The sequence below is a fragment of the Cyanistes caeruleus genome, chromosome 9, assembly GCF_971803275.1.
Source record: "Cyanistes caeruleus chromosome 9, bCyaCae1.hap1.1, whole genome shotgun sequence".
NCBI lineage: Eukaryota > Metazoa > Chordata > Aves > Passeriformes > Paridae > Cyanistes > Cyanistes caeruleus.
This window is the reverse complement of record NC_141709.1, coordinates 34,290,408-34,310,075: the sequence shown is the minus strand read 5'-3', so window position 1 is coordinate 34,310,075 and position 19,668 is coordinate 34,290,408. Positions and strand designations below refer to the sequence as shown.

At 54.2% G+C, this 19,668-nt stretch overlaps 1 protein-coding gene and 1 long non-coding RNA gene across 4 annotated transcripts in view; one reads left to right on the top strand and one right to left on the bottom strand.

The window, feature by feature from the left end:
* The window catches only part of NEGR1 (neuronal growth regulator 1), a 171,374-nt gene that overhangs the window by 23,030 nt on the left and 128,676 nt on the right, over positions 1-19,668 (top strand). The window lies entirely within an intron of this gene.
* Positions 4,598-9,656, bottom strand: LOC147651784 (uncharacterized). The gene is made up of 3 exons (XR_015273754.1): positions 9,121-9,656; positions 6,845-8,186; positions 4,598-6,809 (listed from the first exon to the last, which is right to left on the bottom strand). It is a non-coding gene; the product is annotated as an uncharacterized LOC147651784 (long non-coding RNA).

Below are 19,668 nucleotides of genomic sequence, written 5' to 3'. Positions count from 1 at the left end.
TTGGGTTGGGAGGGACCTCAAACCCACCCATCCCAGCCCAGCCATGGCAGGGACAGCTGCCACTGTCCCAGGCTGCTCCAAACCCATCCAGCCTGGCCTTGGGCACTGCCAGGGATCCAGGGGCAGCCTCAGCTGCTCTGGGAATTCTATCCCAGGGCCTCCCACCCTGCCAGGGAACAATTCCTGCAATCCCAGATCCCATCCAGCCCTGCCCTCTGGGAGCCATTCCCTGTGTCCTGTGTGTGCAATCCCGAGGTGTTTGTGCCCTGGTTCAGCTTCAGCTCCGCTGTGGGGCAAGGAGCCATGGGGAGCTGTCCCTGGGGGGTTTCAAGAGAATCTCAGACCACCTCACTTTCAGATTTGGGAATCAAATGACTCCTCTCATGGTGTGGACGAGATCCATGGGATGCAGAAAAAGTAGAGTGGAGTTTAATTCCCCCTTGGAATTGCACGATGCCCGTCAGTGCCTGCTCCTGCACTTGGCACTTGCAGTGAGAGCTCTCCATGGCTGGAAAAGCTCTCTGTCACTGAGAGGAGCTGTGGCAGAGCAGACCTTCGGTGAGGAGGAGGAGGAGGGTGAGCTGCTGGCTGCCCACAGGAACCAGAATGACCAGAATGCTGCTGGGGGCTGTGCCTGCCCAGCTGCCCACACCCCCATCCTGCTGCTGAGCTGCCCCAAACTGCTCCTTGGAGCTGTTCTCATCCTGAGCTGGGCCTCCTGTGCTTAATTGTGGAATTTATCAGTGAAGCAGCACCAGACACTTTTATCACCTTTATGCACCTCTCAATTGAATCTGGAGAGGAATTTATGGGTTTAATAATTCACGTTCTTCTGGGTTTATCAGCTACCAGAGAGCACTGAGGAGCCCTGGGCATGTCCCTGTGGCTCTGAAAAGCTCCAAAATGTCCCAGTTCTCTGGAGCTGCTGCCAGCAGTGTCCCTGGGGGGCTGCACTGACCCATCCTGGCTCTGCACTGACCCATCCTGGCTCTGCACTGACCCATCCTGGCTCTGCACACTGACCCATCCTGGCTCTGCACTGACCCATCCTGGCTCTGCACTGACCCATCCTGGCTCTGCACACTGACCCATCCTGGCTCTGCACTGACCCATCCTGGCTCTGCACTGACCCATCCTGGCTCTGCACACTGACCCATCCTGGCTCTGCATTGACCCATCCTGGCTCTGCACTGACCCATCCTGGCTCTGCACTGACCCATCCTGGCTCTGCACACTGACCCATCCTGGCTCTGCACTGACCCATCCTGGCTCTGCACTGACCCATCCTGGCTCTGCACACTGACCCCATCCTGGCTCTGCACTGACCCATCCTGGCTCTGCATTGACCCATCCTGGCTCTGCACACTGACCCATCCTGGCTCTGCACAGGAATGTGGAGCCCTGTGTCCTGCAGCCCCAGCTCCTGCCAGGAACCTGCAGGGTTTGCACCAAGTCCTGCATTGGAGCTCCAAAGGGAAAAGGCAGCCAGCCATCCCTCCATGTGAAGGGGAATCCTGGAGCAGGGGTGAATCCCTGCCCATGGCAGGGGCTGGAACACCACGATCTCTGTGGTCCCTTCCAAGCCAGGCTGTTCTGTGATGGCATCTCTGCCTTTAGGGAATACGGGTTTCCCTCCACCTCTCTGCCTCTCCCAGCTCGTTTCTCTTTTCCCACTCCATCATTGCCTCCTTCTCCTTTTCTTCATGAGAACATTTTGTAGATTTCCCAGAGCCTTTCAGATTATCAGCATGGTTGGTATTGTTTTTCCCTCTTCTGATTGCTGGTATTATTTTCCCTACCTCCTGCTTTGATCCAGGTTTTTCCTTGTTGCCTGGTCATGATTAAGAGATGACAACAGAAATCCATGTGTGTTATCTTCCTGCTCTCAGCAGGAGCTCTCTTTAGCTTTGAACCATTACTGCAAGTGTAAGATAAGTCTGTAATTGGGAATCTTTCCTTTATGGGAGACTCTTTTTCCTGTTAATCAGATTTGCTCAGCAGCTGTTGGGTCCCCATCCCTGGAGGTGGCACTCGGGGCTGGGGACAAGGTGGGCATGGAGCACAGCTGGGACTCCGTGGGCTTTTCCAAACACCAGGAATCTGTGATCCTCTGCAGGGGGAACTCAGGGATGGGGCACAGGGGAAGGAGAGGCCCAGGATGTGCTGATCACAGCTGGGCTGAGCAGCACAGCCCAGGAGATGCTGCAGCTCCCCTCGCTCCTGCCCGCTCCTGTTTCCATGGGAGATGGGCACTTCTGTGCCCACAGCTGAGCTCGGACACGTTTGTGGTGTTGGGCTGGGGCAGCAGCTCCAGGAACAGCTCCAGAGACTGCAGGGGTCAGGGGAGCCTCCCTGCCCTGGGGCAGTGCCAGCAGTGGGAGCTTTGGAGAGGCACAAAGCCATCTTACAGAGGCACACAAACATCCTACAGAGGCACACAAACATCCTACAGAGGCACACAAACACCCTATAGAGACACACAAACATCCTATGGAGACACTCAAACATCCTACAGAGGCACACAAACATCCTATGGAGACACACAAACATCCTACGGAGACACACAAACATCCTACAGAGGCACACAAACATCCTATAGAGACACACAAATATCCTAAAGAGGCACAAAACCATCTGATAGAGACATGAAACCATCTTATAAGGCACACAAACATCCTGTAGAGGCACAAACCCATCTACAGTGGCACAAACCCATCTATAGGGGCACAGACCCATCTATAGGGGCACAAACCCATCTATAGGGGCACAAACCCATCTATAGGGACACAAACCCATCTATAGGGGCACAAACCCATCTATAGGGGCACAAACCCATCTATAGGGGCACAAACCCATCTATAGGGGCACAAACACATCTATAGGGGCACAAACCCATCTATAGGGACACAAACCCATCTATAGGGGCACAAACCCATCTATAGGGACACAAACCCATCTATAGGGGCACAAACCCATCTATAGGGGCACAAACCCATCCTGTAGAGGCACAAACCCATCCTATAAGGGCACAAAGCCATCTATAGGGACACAAAGCCATCCTGCAGAGCCCTGCAGGGTGGAACAGGGTGAGTGGAGCTCTGGGCTGGGGCTGCTCCCCAGAGCTGGGGTGGAGCAGGAGCGCTGGGATGGGGCAGAGCTCGTGGGCAGAACGCTGTGCTTGATCTTCCAGAGCTGCTCACAAACAGCTCAGCACGTTCTCTGCCCCTTCCAGGGTTTCCTTTGCATCCTGTGCTGTCCTGGCAGGACACTCCACACCCCACCAGGGTTTCTGCATCTGCAGCTGCGTTTGGTTCCCAGCACACCCTTAAATCAGTTTTTTCTTCATAACCTCTGCCTGGGAGGAGCCCTGCAGATCCCTGGCTGCAGGGGTGTGTTGGCTTCAGTGAGTTTTAATGCACTGCAATTCGGGATTCCAAAGCACTCAGTGATCAACTCTCTGCAACTGTTTTTCTCAACTAACAAAGATTCCTGTATATTTCAGAAGAAGTTAAAAGTTGACTTTTCTCTGTATCTTTTATTTTCACCTTTACTTGAAGTGTGATTCTTTTAAAAAAGATTGTGGAATGAAGGCAACCAAGAAAAAGATTTCTTTCTCCTCTTCTCAAAATACAATTTTTTTTTTGTTTAACTTTGTTTCCCAGCTGAACACTTTGGGAAATTTGAAAGTATTTTCGATGCAGTGTTGTAGCAAGCAGAGTTATCAGCAAATGGCCCGTTCCTTTAGCAGCAATATCATTCCTGCAGCAGCAGCACCTGCCTCCATGGCAGGGGAGCAGCTGCTGGGGCTGCGAGCAGAAATGAAACCTCGATGGATTCCCAGCCATTCCCCCGGCATGCTCAGCCCTGGGACAGCTCCCGGTGACATTCCAGGTGCTGCTCAGCCCTGGGACAGCTCCCGGTGACATTCCAGGTGGCATTCCAGGCTGGGACAGGCTGCCTTTGAGAGCCCTGCAGCAAAGCCAAGCTCTCCTGGCTTTTCTGGGAAGGTTGGAGTGCAAGGTTTGGGTGCTGTGGCTGCAGGGTGAGGCTGCAATGAGGTGGCTTCGTGGCCAGGGCTGGAACCACAGCCCAGGCAGGGAGGGACTGGGGACAAGGGCTGCAGGGACAGGAGCCAGGGAATGGCTCCCAGTGCCAGAGGGCAGGGCTGGATGGGATCTGGGGCAGGAATTGTTCCCTGGCAGGGTGGGCAGGCCCTGGGATAGAATTCCCAGAGCAGCTGGGGCTGTCCCTGGATCCCTGGCAGTGCCCAAGGCCAGGCTGGATGGGTTTGGAGCAGCCTGGGACAGTGGGAGCTGTCCCTGCTGTGGCTGGGCTGGGATGGGTGGGTTGGAGGTCCCTCCCAACCCAAACCATCTGGGATTCTGTGACACTAACAGGAATAAGAAATTGTAGCCAAAGAGATTTTTCCTCATTAGGATGATGCCTCGTTCCTTTCTGTTGCTTTTCACTCCAGCTTTTATAGCTTGCTCTGAGAAGATTGAGCTGTTTTATTCCTACTCCATTAAAAAATAAAACACTGGTGCAAACTAAATGTTAGTTTGAGAAACAAAGTGTGAGAAATTAACTGTGATCGCACTGTGGTGGAAAAACTTCCTATTTTATTGGGACATAATCAGGATGGATCAGTTCTGCTGAGAGGAGCAAGCTGCTGTGATCAGAGCAAGCCAGGGACCTGCAGCCAAAGCAAAACTGTTCATGGAAAAGCTGCTCACCCTGCTGAGAAACTCACTCAAATGTGACCCAGAATTTTCCTGATATGAACTTAGAGAATGTTCTCCTTTGAGTCCAGGTGTCATTCTCTGCAATTCCCATAAGTCTGGGTAGTGCAAAGATTTCCTATTCCAATCACTCACCCCTCCAGCATTTATGGAGAAAGCTCAGCCAGAATTCTTTTCTCATTATGCATCCCTTCAAAAAACAAACCCCAAACCCACAACTGAAGAGCTTTCTCTGCCTGAGTCCAAGGGTGTCAGTCTGAATTCACGGGGTCGTTGCAGGTGGGAAGGTTTGTTCCTCCTGACAGCTGTCAGCTTCACTGGGGACGCAAATTAATATTAAAGGACAACAAATGAATGACAGAGGAAATCTTAAAAATCTTCTCAGCCCAAGACATTCGGGTGCAGACTTTCAATGCACTGAAATATGAATTACTGGGGGATTTGGAGTGTTGGTTTGTGGGGGGAACGAGCCTCTGACAGGCCCAGAGCAGCCAGAGCAAAGAGAGAGCTCCCAGCCACTTGGGTAGCTCAGTGTAGGACATCAAATTTCTGCCATCATTACTCACTTATCACTTGCTACTTTCCACAGCTAAATTATTTTACAAATCCCGGCCCCTCCTGTTTGATGAGAAGAAAAAGCTTCATATCGTGCTCATGGTCACATTCACCCTCTCTTTTTTTATCTGTGAATTTTTAATTCTTGCTCCAGCATCCCTGGGAGAAGCTGCAGTTGTCAGAGTATTGGTTGTAAAGATTTACTTCTGCAGGAGTCCTGTGGTACTTTGTGCTATAAAATTCAGGGCTGGAGAGCAGCACAGGAAAATTTAGGCTGAGTAATTTTTCCGGATCAATAAATGCATCCGTGAGCGCGGCCGCAGAGGGGGCTGGGGGCTGGAGCCCTCATCCATCACCGGTCCTGGGAGCCAGGCAGGGACAGAGCTTTGTCACCCAGCCCTGGTGGTGGGGACAGCGCTGCTCGTGCTCACAGAAAATGAATTTATTGACAGCTCAGGCCGTATCGATCAAAGCCCAGCTCTTCCTTGGGCAGCATTTCCCGTTTGTTAACAAGGAAATGTGGGATGGGAGCCTGGAGCAGTGCAGGGATTTGTTTAATTGACAGCCCTGGGCACCTGGCAAATCCACAGGTCCAGAGTCAGCACACTGGAGAGCTTCCATTCCTGTGTGGAGGAGACCAATAAATAATAAATAGTGAATAATAAATAACAGGGAAGGAACTGCCCACTGCCAGGCCCTGGGACTGTCCCCCTGTGGCTGTTCCCCCACTCTTCCCACACAGCAGCTCCCTGCCCCAGCTGCCCAGTGGGGCTGGGAACAGAATATTACAGTGGGCCAGGGATTTCTGCTTCTGCTCTCCAAAGATCAATTTGCAGGAAGTCAGTTCCACACAGCATTCCCTGAGGGTCCTGTTCAGCCTTTCCTGATATTGTTTCAGTTGTATTTTTAGGGTGTAACTCTTGATTTGCTTCTGGTCATCAACACTCTCTTCTCAGTGCTGGTTATCTTTTATATGTCATAGAGTGAATTAATTATAACGGGGGAAAAAATCTCTGGGAATGCAGTTTGTGCACGTGTTTGTCACAGAGATCTGTTTAGTGAGACAGAATTAAATCAAGGGAAATCTAATGGAATAGAAAATCAGATCTCCCCAAGGGGACTGCTTTGGTTCCCTGGAAGTTCAACAGGAACATGTGCACGACTAATCCCAAGGGTTTAGAAATAAATAAAAGTAAAGTCATTGCTGCTTCCATGGGAAGGAGCTGCCCGGGGCAGTGGGGGAGCCACTGTCCCTGCAGGTGTTCAGAAAATGTGTGGCAGTGGCACTTGGTGGTGTTCCAGGGGACGTGGGGGTGTCCAGACAAAGTCTGGCCTTGATGATCCCAGAGATCTCCTCCAACCCTCAGGGTTCTGGGATTCTGGGATTCCTTCTCCTGCCTGGTTTGTGAAACACTCGGAGTAGTTCCAGGAGTTGGGAAGTGTGGTCTGGAACGTGTTTGGTAGCCACAGGGCAAGCAGGGGGTTGGCTCAGGAAGGTTCCAAAAGAGTCACAGACTAAGGTTGGAAGAGTCTGTGAGACTAAGTGTCACAGAGTTATTAAGGCTGGAAAAGCCTTCCAGGATCCTGCAGCCCTGCTTTGGCTGGGGTGGCACCGGCACACCCTGAGCCCTCCTGGCACAGCAGTGCTCATCCTCTCACCCTCTGCACCATCCCCTAGGTCTGCATGTGGGAAAGGAGGCTTGCTGTGTTTCATGGGCTCTCCAGCAGTGCCTGGCTGATGTTCCCACAATCCCAGCAGGATGGAGAGCCCACCCCAGGGCTGTGCTCTCCTCCTGCCCAGGCTGCCAGGAAAGGCTTGTGCTCCCCTGCTTTCTCCTGGAGTGCTGAACTCGTGGGGAACTTTGGGAAGCCGAGATGTCATTCCATCCTGCGGCAGGCAGGGATGCTCCAGGCCCTTGGAGGCAGGGATGCTCCAAACCCTCGGATGCAGGGATGCTCCAATCCCTCGGAGGCAGGGATGCTCTGATCCCTCGGAGGCAGGGATGCTCTGATCCCTTGGAGGCAGGGATGCTCCAGTCCCTCGGAGGCAGGGATGCTCCAGTCCCTCGGAGGCAGGGATGCTCCAGTCCCTCGGAGGCAGGGATGCTCCAGTCCCTCGGAGGCAGGGATGCTCCGATCCCTCGGAGGCAGGGATGCTCCAAACCCTCGGAGGCTTGGATGATCCAAACCCTTAGAGGCTTGGATGCTCCGATCCCTTGGAAGCAGGGATGCTCCGGTCCCTTGGAGGCAGGGATGCTCCAGTCCCTCGGAGGCAGGGATGCTCCAATCCCTTGGAGGCAGGGATGCTCCGGTCCCTTGGAGGCAGGGATGCTCCAGTCCCTCGGAGGCAGGGATGCTCCAATCCCTTGGAAGCAGGGATGCTCCGGTCCCTTGGAGGCAGGGATGCTCCAAACCCTTGGAATGACCCCACAATCCCTGCGGGAAGGGCCGGCCTCAGATTACACCACATATGCAAATGAGGTAATTAGTGTAACGTGCAATTACGCAGCTCTGCCCGGGTAATTCTGCAAACCCGGCCCCAGGTGTGGAGTGCTCGTGGTTTCCTGCACACGCCGCTCATTTATTTATTTGAATGGCTTTTTCACACACGAATCTCTGCGTGCCTCCAGACCAGCAAAAGCTCCCAACCCTTGGAACTGCAGGGCTGTGTTGGATTGCAATTTCCCAGGGGAGGGGAGAACAGTTCTCTTTATTTTCACTCCATAGTTTGTTTATAATGGGAATCAGCTCTTGGTAGAATATTTGCAATAAAAAGCTTTGAAATTGATTAAATGCCTGAGGTTCCTCTTGGCCATTAACCAAAGTTGGCAGCCATTTATTGCTTCGAACAGAGCGAGGCAGCAGAGATAATCCCTTCAGTGTAATCAGTCCCTGCAAGAGAATGAAATGTAAACAGCAGCGTGATGATGTCAAAGTTCTGGATTTTAGGAATGATGTAGGAATATTGTATTACCGGGAAGGGATGTTCCTGCTTTGGGAATTTCTGAGAAACAGAAACTGTCTGCCATTTATGTGCCAGAAAAAAAGGGATGATTCTACCTGTTACTTGTAGCTAGTATCAAAAAATGAAAGAAAAAAAAACTAAGTTGGAAAAAGTGATTGGATAAATGGAAAGAGGAAAGATCTGATCTGCCTCCCTTCTCCCAGTGTCACCCAGGTCACTGCAGAGCTGCTTCTGACCACGTCCCCTCCCCAGGTTTGGAGAGCAGCCCTTTATTTCCAGTGCTGGGATTAGTGAGGATTTCCTCCTGGGGACAGAGCTGCAGCTCCTGGATCCCGGGCCTGGCCAGGACCTGCAGTGTCCCCTCCAAGAAACCCCATTAGTGAGGGGGAGCATCAGCAGAGCTCCCTGAGCCGTGCTGGGGGCATTGCAGAGAACCCTGGAGTGCTTTGGGTGGGAGAGACCTGCAAGCCACCCCAGCCCAGCCATGGCAGGGACAGCTCCCACTGTCCCAGGCTGCTCCAAACCCATCCAGCCTGGCCTGGGACACTGCCAGGGATCCAGGGGCAGCCACAGGAGAACAGAACACACAGTTTGGGTTCTGTTCCACTGAATTGCAGCAAAATGCTACCACATATTTTAAAGCACATGTGGGGCTGCACAATGAAGAGATTTAAGTGCAAACACCCCCAGAAGTGTTCCTGCAGCAGTGGGACACTGGCTCCCTGCCTGGGCTCCCCAGGAAGCGTCGCCCACACCCTGAACTGCCCAGCTCCTGTCCACTTGTGACAAAACCTCTGTTTCTGGAACACGCACAGTTCATTTTTCACTGGAGCTCTGGGTTTTTCTAGGCCACTTGCTTACCCTAAATATTCTCCTCTGCAGTCTCTGCCTGTTTATGAGAGACCAGATCAGTCAGATCTCCATCAGGCGAGCTCCAGGTTTAATGAGGTTTAATGAGGGCTCCCTCTGAAGCTGCATCCTTGGGGCTGAGGCAGAGGCAGTGCTCCCTGTCCCCTCCTCGGCAGAGCTGCCCCACTTTGTACCCGGCCTTGTTCTCCAGGGTTTTCCTGCCATCCCAAGGCTTTTCCTGGTCCTTGAGCAGGCCGTGGGGTGAGGGCTGGGGTCTGCCGTGGGGGGCCGGAGCTCCAGTGGCCTCAGGGGTGTGGGCTTACGGGCTGGAGATGCCCAGGACAGGAGCTCCTCCTGCTCTGCTCTCCAGGAGCCCTGGTGCTCCCAGAGCTGTGGTGGGACTCAGCCCGGGATGTGTGGGTGATCCTGGCCCTGCAGGAGGGGAGCAGGCTCATCCTGGGGCCCTGGTGCTCCATGCTGCAGCTCCCGGCCCCGGCTGCAGGCCCCAGCCCCGGCTGCAGGCCCCAGCCCCGGCTGCAGGCCCGGCCGTGCCGGCTCCACCCGGGCCCCGCCTGAGGCCGGTGCCTGAGGCACTGTGAAATCCTGCAGGGAATGCTTAGAGGGACCATCGGGTCCCCTGCCCTGTGTGGAGCCCCTGAGCAGTCCCACAGCTCCTGGGGCTGCACCTCGCTCTGCCATGGGGGCTCCTTCTGCACTCACTACACTGCCAGCCCTGGCAGCCTGTCCCGGCTGTGTGTCCCTGTCCCGGCTGTGTCCCTGTCCTGGCTGTGTCCCTGTCCTGGCTGTGTGTCCCTGTCCCGGCTGTGTGTCCCTGTCCCGGCTGTGTGTCCCTGTCCCGGCTGTGTCCCTGTCCCGGCTGTGTGTCCCTGTCCCGGCTGTGTGTCCCTGTCCCGGCTGTGTCCCTGTCCTGGCTGTGTCCCTGTCCCTCTGCCCAGTCCCAGCTGTGTGTCCCTGTCCTGGCTGTGTCCCTGTCCCGGCTGTGTGTCCCTGTCCTGGCTGTGTCTCTGTCCTGGCTGTGTGTCTGTCCTGGCTGTGTCCCTGTCCTGGCTGTGTCCCTGTCCCGGCTGTGTGTCCCTGTCCCGGCTGTGTGTCCCTGTCCCGGCTGTGTGTCCCTGTCCCGGCTGTGTGTCCCTGTCCTGGCTGTGTCCCTGTCCTGGCTGTGTGTCCCTGTCCCGGCTGTGTGTCCCTGTCCCGGCTGTGTGTCCCTGTCCCGGCTGTGTCCCTGTCCTGGCTGTGTGTCCCTGTCCCGGCTGTGTGTCCCTGTCCCGGCTGTGTCCCTGTCCTGGCTGTGTCCCTGTCCTGGCTGTGTCCCTGTCCCGGCTGTGTGTCCCTGTCCCGGCTGTGTGTCCCTGTCCTGGCTGTGTCCCTGTCCCGGCTGTGTCCCTGTCCCGGCTGTGTGTCCCTGTCCTGGCTGTGTGTTCCTGTCCCGGCTGTGTCCCTGTCCCGGCTGTGTGTCCCTGTCCTGGCTGTGTCCCTGTCCTGGCTGTGTCCCTGTTCCTCTGCCCAGCCCCGGCTGTGTCCCAGCTGTGTGTCCTGCTGTGACAGGACTTTCCTCTGCTCCTGACAGGGCTCTCCTCTGCCTGCTGCCTTCTCCTCTGAGGCCTGACATGGGAACAACCTGGCCCAGAATTCATCTTTTCCCTGTCCTCTCATTGCCAAATACATTCCTCCCCTCAGACCTGAGTGCTGGCCACTGGCTGGCAGCGTGGATATTGTCTTGGAACTTTAGAGATGGGAAATGTGTTGGCTCCAGGTCCAGGAAATCCTTGGGAAAACTTGGAAGGTGCTTGTCTGAGAAATTAAAGTCATCACCTGGAAAGGACAATATTTACAGTATCTCTCTGGATCTATTTCACAGCTTCGGTGTAAATCCTTACTTCCACACAAATTTATTATTTACCTTTGTCGCTGGAGACCTTGTCTGGCGTTATTTATCATATATATATTGTGTGTGATTATATTTCAACTTCAAATTATTACTGGCAGACACGACCATGCCTTGGCATCTCTCTTTATTACACTTTGTGCTCAGCAATTCATTTTACCTGATGGAGCCAGGGTGTCACACGGGCAGGTTCCATGATTTATTGCTGTGCTTCCAGACTTTTTGTCTTGAGCCTCCACCTGTTCCCCAGCTGTTACTGGAGCATGTGTCTCACTTTGGGAGGGTTGGAGCTGTGCTGGTGAAGCTCTAATGCAATTCATCTCTGTAATCCCACTGATTACGTGGGGCTCTGTAATCATGGCTGGTAATCTCCTCTCCTCTGCTTTGTTCTGGATGTGCGTGCAGCCCACAGCAAACTGCAAATGCTGCCTGCTCTGCTCAGCTGGGACATCAGAGCAAACTCTGATTTTAGCTCAGAGATCAAAACCAACATACAAAAGTGTGCAGGAAGCAGTGAGCAGTGGCACTGTAGGGTCAGGGAATCCCGGGCTGGGCTGGGCTGGGAGGGACCCCAAACCCTCCTGGTGAGATGCCTTTGTTCATTTGACTTTATTTAGGGATAATCCTAAAACTGGAATGTGTCATTGCTTGTTCATCCTAATCCAGCCTGTGACACATTCAAGGAAGTTCTTTGTCAGAGGAAGATTTTATTCCCTCTCAAAGTGTTTCATAACTCTGGTTGCATCCGTGCACGTATAGCCAAACTGCCTGATCTGTGCCTTCAGTGGGAACGTGGCACCAAGCTAATGGCACATGGCAGCGTTTCTGCCATGTCTGATCAAAAGGCTGATTGAGTTTTCTCCAGGGCCTTTCTGTCACTTGTCCCTGATGCCAGGGTGGGGTTTTTTCAGGACAGGGGCTGACTTTATGCAACAAAAGACAAGAATCAGTTTTGCAATGAAGATTCTCGAGCATCCCAGGCTGCAGTAACTGCGTAAGGATTTTGGTGTTTGGGTTCCATGGAGAATGAAAGGATTGGGACAAGGTGATCCTTAAGGTCCTGAGCCTTCATTCTGTGATTTAGGTGAAGTTCTCTCTTCAAAACTCCGTAACAGTAATGTTAATTATTTTCATCCACGCAGTCTGCAAAGAGCAAAGAGGATTTCCAGCCAGTTTTGTGTCTCTGTGCAGCAGTGGCTGGCCAGGGGCTGCTCCCACTTTGGGATTCATTTCTGTGGGGTCCCGTCCTGGCCATGGGGTTGGGGTCTGGGGAGGGGTTTGTGCTGAGCCTCAGCCCTTCCCAGCACTCTTTGGCCTTGGGGCACTGCTGGCTTCCCTCACCTCTGGGGAAACAGGCTCAGATGCAGATTTGGGGCTCATTTCTGCTGAAAAATCACACCCAAAAATTGCATTTTCCACCGGGCAGTATATGTGTTTGGTCCCTTTTGGGGGACAGCATTCTGTGTGTAACAAGGGGGTTTCCTGCAGCTGTGGGGTGAAGTTCCCTGTTCTGCTCAGGTATTTCCTCAGGATGGTTTCTCTTGTCAGGTATTTCCTCAGGATGGTTTCTCTTGCCAGGTATTTCCTCAGGATGGTTTCTCTTGCCAGGTATTTCCTCAGGATGGTTTCTCTTGCCAGGTTTGGTTCCCACAAGGAGTGTGGAGAAGCACTCCCAGGCGGATTTGGGGGTGCAGAGACCCTCCCTGCCCGAGGAGCCTCGCACCGAGGCTGCTCTCGGCAGAGCCACAGCTCCCTCTGCTTGCAGGCAATTAGCCATGGCCTTAATTACACTTAATTACACTTGTGCCGGGGTGCCAGGGCGTTCCCGTGGGCCGGGATCTGTGTCTCAGAACCGGGATGTGCGTGCTTGTCGGGATGGGATGGGAGCAGGAGGGTCTCTGATATGTGTGAGGGCTTCCAGTAAATCTGAAAAACACAGGAAAGTCCCTCTCCTTATCTCTGATTTCTTAGTTCATCTCCTTATCTCAGCAGTAGAAACTATAGTACTGTTTGAGATACATGTGTACATAGATATAGAGTAATAATACGGTAACGCAAATAACATTAAATAAATTACAAAGCAATCTATTGCTTCAGCCAATTTAAATGAGCAGGGCCGAACTCGAGTCTGGTGTGAATCCCTGGCTTTGGTGGTGTGTTATTAATGCCAGCTCAGGGTACTGCCCCAGATTTCCTAAGTTAGGGATTCTTCCTTTGTCTCCAAGGAGAAGAGAGATAATATGTGGGAACAGTCTTGTTGCAGCAGATTGGAACTGACTCGTGTATTAAACTTATAAGAGGAGCCTTTCTCGGGATTTAATTGCACAAAGGCGGGGCGGCCGCGGCGCTGTCACTTTGTGTTGGTGCAGTGACTCCTCTGGATTGCTGTCCCAGGAAATGGGGAGTAATTGAGCAGGGATTATTGTCCCTGCAGGGGAAGCACAGCCTCCCCTCGCTCTGCAAAGGCGTTTTTGTGAACAGGCACAAAGTTTGTTCAGAGGTTGGGACCCGCAGCCTCTGCCAGGCGCTGGCACCACGGGGTCCTGTGTGTCCTGCCGGGCCAGACCCTGCAAACAGCATCCCAGAGCATCCCCAGCTTGGGATGAGGCATCCCAGGGCATCCCCAGCTTGGGATGAGGCATCCCAGAGCATCCCCAGCTTGGGATGAGGCATCCCAGGGCATCCCCAGCTTGGGATGGAGGCATCCCAGGGCATCCCCAGCTTGGGATGAGGCATCCCAGGGCATCCCCAGCTTGGGATGAGGCATCCCAGGGCATCCCCAGCTTGGGATGAGGCATCCCAGGGCATCCCCAGCTTGGGATGAGGCATCCCAGGGCATCCCCAGCTTGGGATGGAGGCATCCCAGGGCATCCCCAGCTTGGGATGGAGGCATCCCGGGCTCTCCAGGCTGGGAATTCTCCAGGAGAGCTCTGCAGTGGGGATGAGAGCAGCTCTGGCTTCCCCGTGGCTGGGAACAGCTGAACTGCACTCGTTGTGCTGAATTTGCTGCGATGTCTGAGAGAGGGTGGGTGGCAAACGTGACACGGCTTCCATGAGGGGGAATTCCCATGTTCTTCCCAAGGCTGGGCAGAGAGGAGCTGCTGCACAGGGGCCAGCACAGGGCTGGGGCGAGCTGCTCTGGCTTTGCACGGGGCACAGGGACAGGGCACAGGGACAGGGCACAGGGACAGGGCACAGGGACAGGGCACAGGGACACAGCACAGGGACACGGCACAGGGACAGGGCACAGGGACACAGCACAGGGACACGGCACAGGGACAGGGCACAGGGACAGGGCACAGGGACAGGGCACAGGAACACGGCACAGGGACAGGGCACAGGGACAGGGCACAGGGACAGGGCACAGGGACAGGGCACAGGAACACGGCACAGGGACAGGGCACAGGGACAGGGCACAGGGACAGGGCACAGGGACACGGCACAGGGACACAGCACAGGGACAGGGCACAGGGACAGGCACAGGGACAGGGCACAGGGACACGGCACAGGGACACAGCACAGGGACACAGCACAGGGACAGGGCACAGGGACAGGCACAGGGACAGGGCACAGGGACAGGGCACAGGGACACGGCACAGGGACAGGGCACAGGGACAGGGCACAGGGACACGGCACAGGGACACGGCACAGGGACACAGCACAGGGACAGGGCACAGGGACAAGGCACAGGGACACAGCACAGGGACACAGCACAGGGACACAGCACAGGGACAGGGCACAGGGACACGGCACAGGGACAGGGCACAGGGACAGGGCACAGGGACACGGCACAGGGACAGGGCACAGGAACACGGCACAGGAACACGGCACAGGGACACGGCACAGGGACACAGCACAGGGACACAGCACAGGGACAGGGCACAGGAACACGGCACAGGGACAGGGCACAGGGACACAGCACAGGGACAGGCACAGGGACAGGGCACAGGGACACGGCACAGGGACACGGCACAGGGACACGGCACAGGGACACGGCACAGGGACACAGCACAGGGACACGGCACAGGGACAGGGCACAGGGACAGGCACAGGGACACGGCACAGGGACACAGCACAGGGACACAGCACAGGGACAGGGCACAGGGACAGGCACAGGGACAGGGCACAGGGACAGGGCACAGGGACAGGGCACAGGGACACAGCACAGGGACAGGGCACAGGAACACGGCACAGGGACAGGGCACAGGGACAGGGCACAGGGACAGGGCACAGGGACACGGCACAGGGACACAGCACAGGGACAGGGCACAGGGACAGGCACAGGGACAGGGCACAGGGACACGGCACAGGGACACAGCACAGGGACACAGCACAGGGACAGGGCACAGGGACAGGCACAGGGACAGGGCACAGGGACAGGGCACAGGGACACGGCACAGGGACAGGGCACAGGGACAGGGCACAGGGACACGGCACAGGGACACGGCACAGGGACACAGCACAGGGACAGGGCACAGGGACAAGGCACAGGGACACAGCACAGGGACACAGCACAGGGACACAGCACAGGGACAGGGCACAGGGACACGGCACAGGGACAGGGCACAGGGACAGGGCACAGGGACACGGCACAGGGACACGGCACAGGGACACAGCACAGGGACAGGGCACAGGGACAAGGCACAGGGACACAGCACAGGGACACAGCACAGGGACACAGCACAGGGACAGGCACAGGGACAGGGCACAGGGACAGGGCACAGGGACAGGGCACAGGGACACGGCACAGGGACAGGGCACAGGAACACGTCACAGGAACACGGCACAGGGACACGGCACAGGGACACAGCACAGGGACACAGCACAGGGACAGGGCACAGGAACACGGCACAGGGACAGGGCACAGGGACACAGCACAGGGACAGGCACAGGGACAGGGCACAGGGACAGGGCACAGGGACACGGCACAGGGACACGGCACAGGGACACGGCACAGGGACACGGCACAGGGACACAGCACAGGGACACGGCACAGGGACAGGGCACAGGGACAGGCACAGGGACACGGCACAGGGACACAGCACAGGGACACAGCACAGGGACAGGGCACAGGGACAGGCACAGGGACAGGGCACAGGGACAGGGCACAGGGACAGGGCACAGGGACACAGCACAGGGACAGGGCACAGGGACAGGGCACAGGGACAGGGCACAGGGACAGGGCACAGCCAGCACAGCCGTGGGAGCTGGGGAGCCAAAGCAGGTTTAACTGGAGGTGGGGCTGGTTGTGGAGCAGTTTGGGGGCGAGGGGCTCCGTGGGCAGTGGGGACAGAAAGGAGCTGCCATCAAGGAAGGCAACGCCACGTGCACAAGGAAATTCCGAGAAAATTCCTCTTGCCAGGCTTAGGAAATAAGTGGCACGGAGTTAAAGGTACCCTTGGTTTTCCAGCCACGCAGCGAGGCTGTGAAATACGGATGTGGGGTCTGTGAGCTGAATAGGAATTTCCTGGAGCAGCCCAGGGCAGCAGGCTGCACTGGCACCGAGCTGAGGGAAACACCCGAGAGCTGCGGGGCAGCGCTTCCCTCTCCCATTGCAATTCAGGTCAGGACTCTGCAAAACAGCAGCAACGGGGCTCAGTCCAGCAGCACAGGCTGGGAGGGCTGGAAAGGAGGAGAGGAACTGCCCGAAACTCTCACCAAAATGTGCAATGCCAGTTTATAATAACTATATCATATGATACTTATATTTATAATAAAAATATATAAATATATATTTATATTTTATATTTTATATTTTATTTTTATATTTATATATTATATTATATTATATTATATTATATTATATTATAGTTATTCTATTCTATTCTATTATATTATATCATAGTTATTCTATTCTATTCTATTCTATTCTATTCTATTATATCATATCATAGTCATTATATTCTATTTATTTTATTATATTAATAATATATAAAATAATAATTGTATTATATTATTTCCATTATAATGCCGTATTTATAATGGTTAGCAAATGGTTCTAATGATTAGCGAAATTCTGGCTCAGTTTGTAGCCAAATTTACCAAATCTCAGTGGGGTGGGGTGGTCAGTTAATTAATGAGGTTGTAACTGGTCTGCACTCAAAGATACTAAAATGGTGGAGACATGGAAAGAAAGAAGAGAAAATGAGCAGGAATCTGTGTCCTGCAGGTGCTGTTGTCCATGAGGTTTGGAATATTCAGGTTAATATTCAGCTGTGTGGCCACAGCGAGCGAGGGCTGGGAGGGGATGCTCACAGCAGTGCCTAGGTGCCAATGAACCCCCAGAACAGGAGAAGCTGCCCAAAGCTTTCCAGTTAGAAACAGCTGCTCAGGCTGGATTCCTTTTACCTCTCCAGCCTGAGGTGCCTGGTGTGCTCTCCAGCCCAGTTATTGGATTTCTCTGAGCCTTTTTCCACCTGCAAGAAGGGATGTACATGGCAGCTGCAAATGGAGATCCCCTGGAAATGCTGCAGGGAGGATTCTCCCGGCTGTGCTGACTCCAAAGCCCCGAGAAGGTGGAGCAAGGCACAGCTCTGTCCAGAACCTCATCCCACCCAGCCACCGAGGCCAAAGTCAGCCAAGCAGGGAATAAATGGGAGTGCTGTGGCCTTTTCTGCAGACAGGGCAGTGCCTGCCTCTCTGGGCACCTGTGCCAGGGCCTCGCCCCCTCTCAGGAGGAATTCCTGCCCAATATCCCACCTAAACCCACTCTCGGTTTGAAAGTCACCCCTCATTGTGTCTGCCAGCGTTTCCCCTTCTGTTAATGGCTGGAATGTCAACAAACACAAGTTTGTTACACTGGGATTTGCTGCACAAGCAGAGATTCCCAGAAAAAAAAATTAAAATGTCCTCAATGGACATCCCTGAGCTTTCTGAGGAGAAAAAGAATGGGATTTTTGGGCGGGTTTAATTGTTCTCCACGTGGTTGTTGGTGAAGAGGTCGCTGAGCCTCAGCAGTGAGGAGGAGAACTGAGCAGTTCTTTGCCATGGTTACCTCGCAGAATGAAGGGACAATTATTCCCAGAGGTGCTGCAGATCCTGCTTGCTTTGCTGTCCTTCAGAGGTGCTCTTCCCACTCCTTTGTGCAAACAACCAAAAAGCCAATTAGGTGCATTTATCCAATTTGAGTGCACAGTGTTTGTAATTGGTTTGCTGCTGGCCCTGGGCTGGGGCTGGGGGTGCCAGGAGGGGCTGGTGGCTGCCATGGAAAATCCCAGTGCTTCCAGTTCCAGACCTGCAGGGAGATCTGCTCTCATCCTGCCTGTCCCATGAACCCAGGGACCCCATAAATCCTGTACCCCAATCTCTATTCTCTCAGTGATCTGCACACCTTGGTTCCCTCCCAAAGCTCTGGGTGTGTCACAGGTGGGGGAGCTTTGGGATTTTTGGCAGGGGAATGCTTGGCTGAGACACCTGAACACCAAGGGAAGCAGGGGTGGCCTTGGCAGTGCCGGGGAATGGCTGCAGTCGATGCTCCGAGGGGGCTTTTCCATCCTGAATGATTCTGGGATTCTGTGCTTGTTCTTGGACTCTTTCCCAAATCATTCTGAGGTTTGGGGCCCCCAGCACCAGCTGCTGTGTTTGCAGGTCTCCCTTTCTGTGTCCAGGGGAATCCTGCTGTCTTCTCCTGGCAGAGCAGATTCCTGCTCCTCACACCTCCAGCTCAGTGGCAGCCTGGAGTTTCTCTCCCATTCCCATGGCAGTGCCATTAAAAGCTGCAGAGCCAGCTCTGGGTGCTCCTGGCTGTGCTGAGAGAGGCTCAGAGGGTGCTGTGATCCATCAAAGCTCTCCTGGGCAACTCTGCCACTGAACACAGAGCCTTCCTTTGGGGCAAAGGCTTCACAGAGTTTCCCCTTCTCTTGTCTTGCACCCACGTTCAGTAGAATGGGTTTGATCAGGGGCACTGCACAGAGAGAAATAAAAGGAGCTTTTTTTCTGAAAGATAAAAAAAATTAAATTCATTGTATAGGAGCAGGCTAGGGGCAGGATTTCAAAGGAGCTGCTCCCTTTGGTGACACCTCCTCTTCCTCCTGTGCATGTTACAGTCAGAAACAGAGAAAAGAAAGATGAATTTGTCAAGCAACGCTGGATTATTGGGTTCTGTGTTCTCTCAGCCAACAGGAACTCGATGGTTTAATGCTGTAATCAAGTGCTGTTCTTGTCCTTTGGTTTTTCCCAAGTGCCCAGGCCGTTCCTGTTACAAAATGCTTTGAGACAGAACCATGAGACAGAACCATGTAAAATATTAGAATGGGTGGTGACTTCTGCTTGGCTTTTATCTTTTAGAAGTTTAGTTTTAATATTTAACAATATTTTAATATTTGATAGAAGTGGAGCTGTTGTTCCTGCTGGCTGTGCTGCCCAGCTGATGGCACTGTGAGAGAGCTGGGGGGCTGTGCTTGGCTCTCACTGATGGGGCTGCTCCTGCTCCCCAGAGCTCCCTCCTCAGCCTCCCTCCGACAGCTTTGGGGCAAAAACGGGGCTGTTCCATCCTGCCTTATCAAAGGTCAGGGGAAAACAGGCTCCAGTGTTCCTGGAAAAACCAGGGGGGTGTGGTGGGATATTTCCTGTCTGGAAAACCATGGAATCCCAGGCTGGTTTGATCTGGGAGAGACCTCAGAGCCCACCCATCCCACCCCAGCCATGGCAGGGAC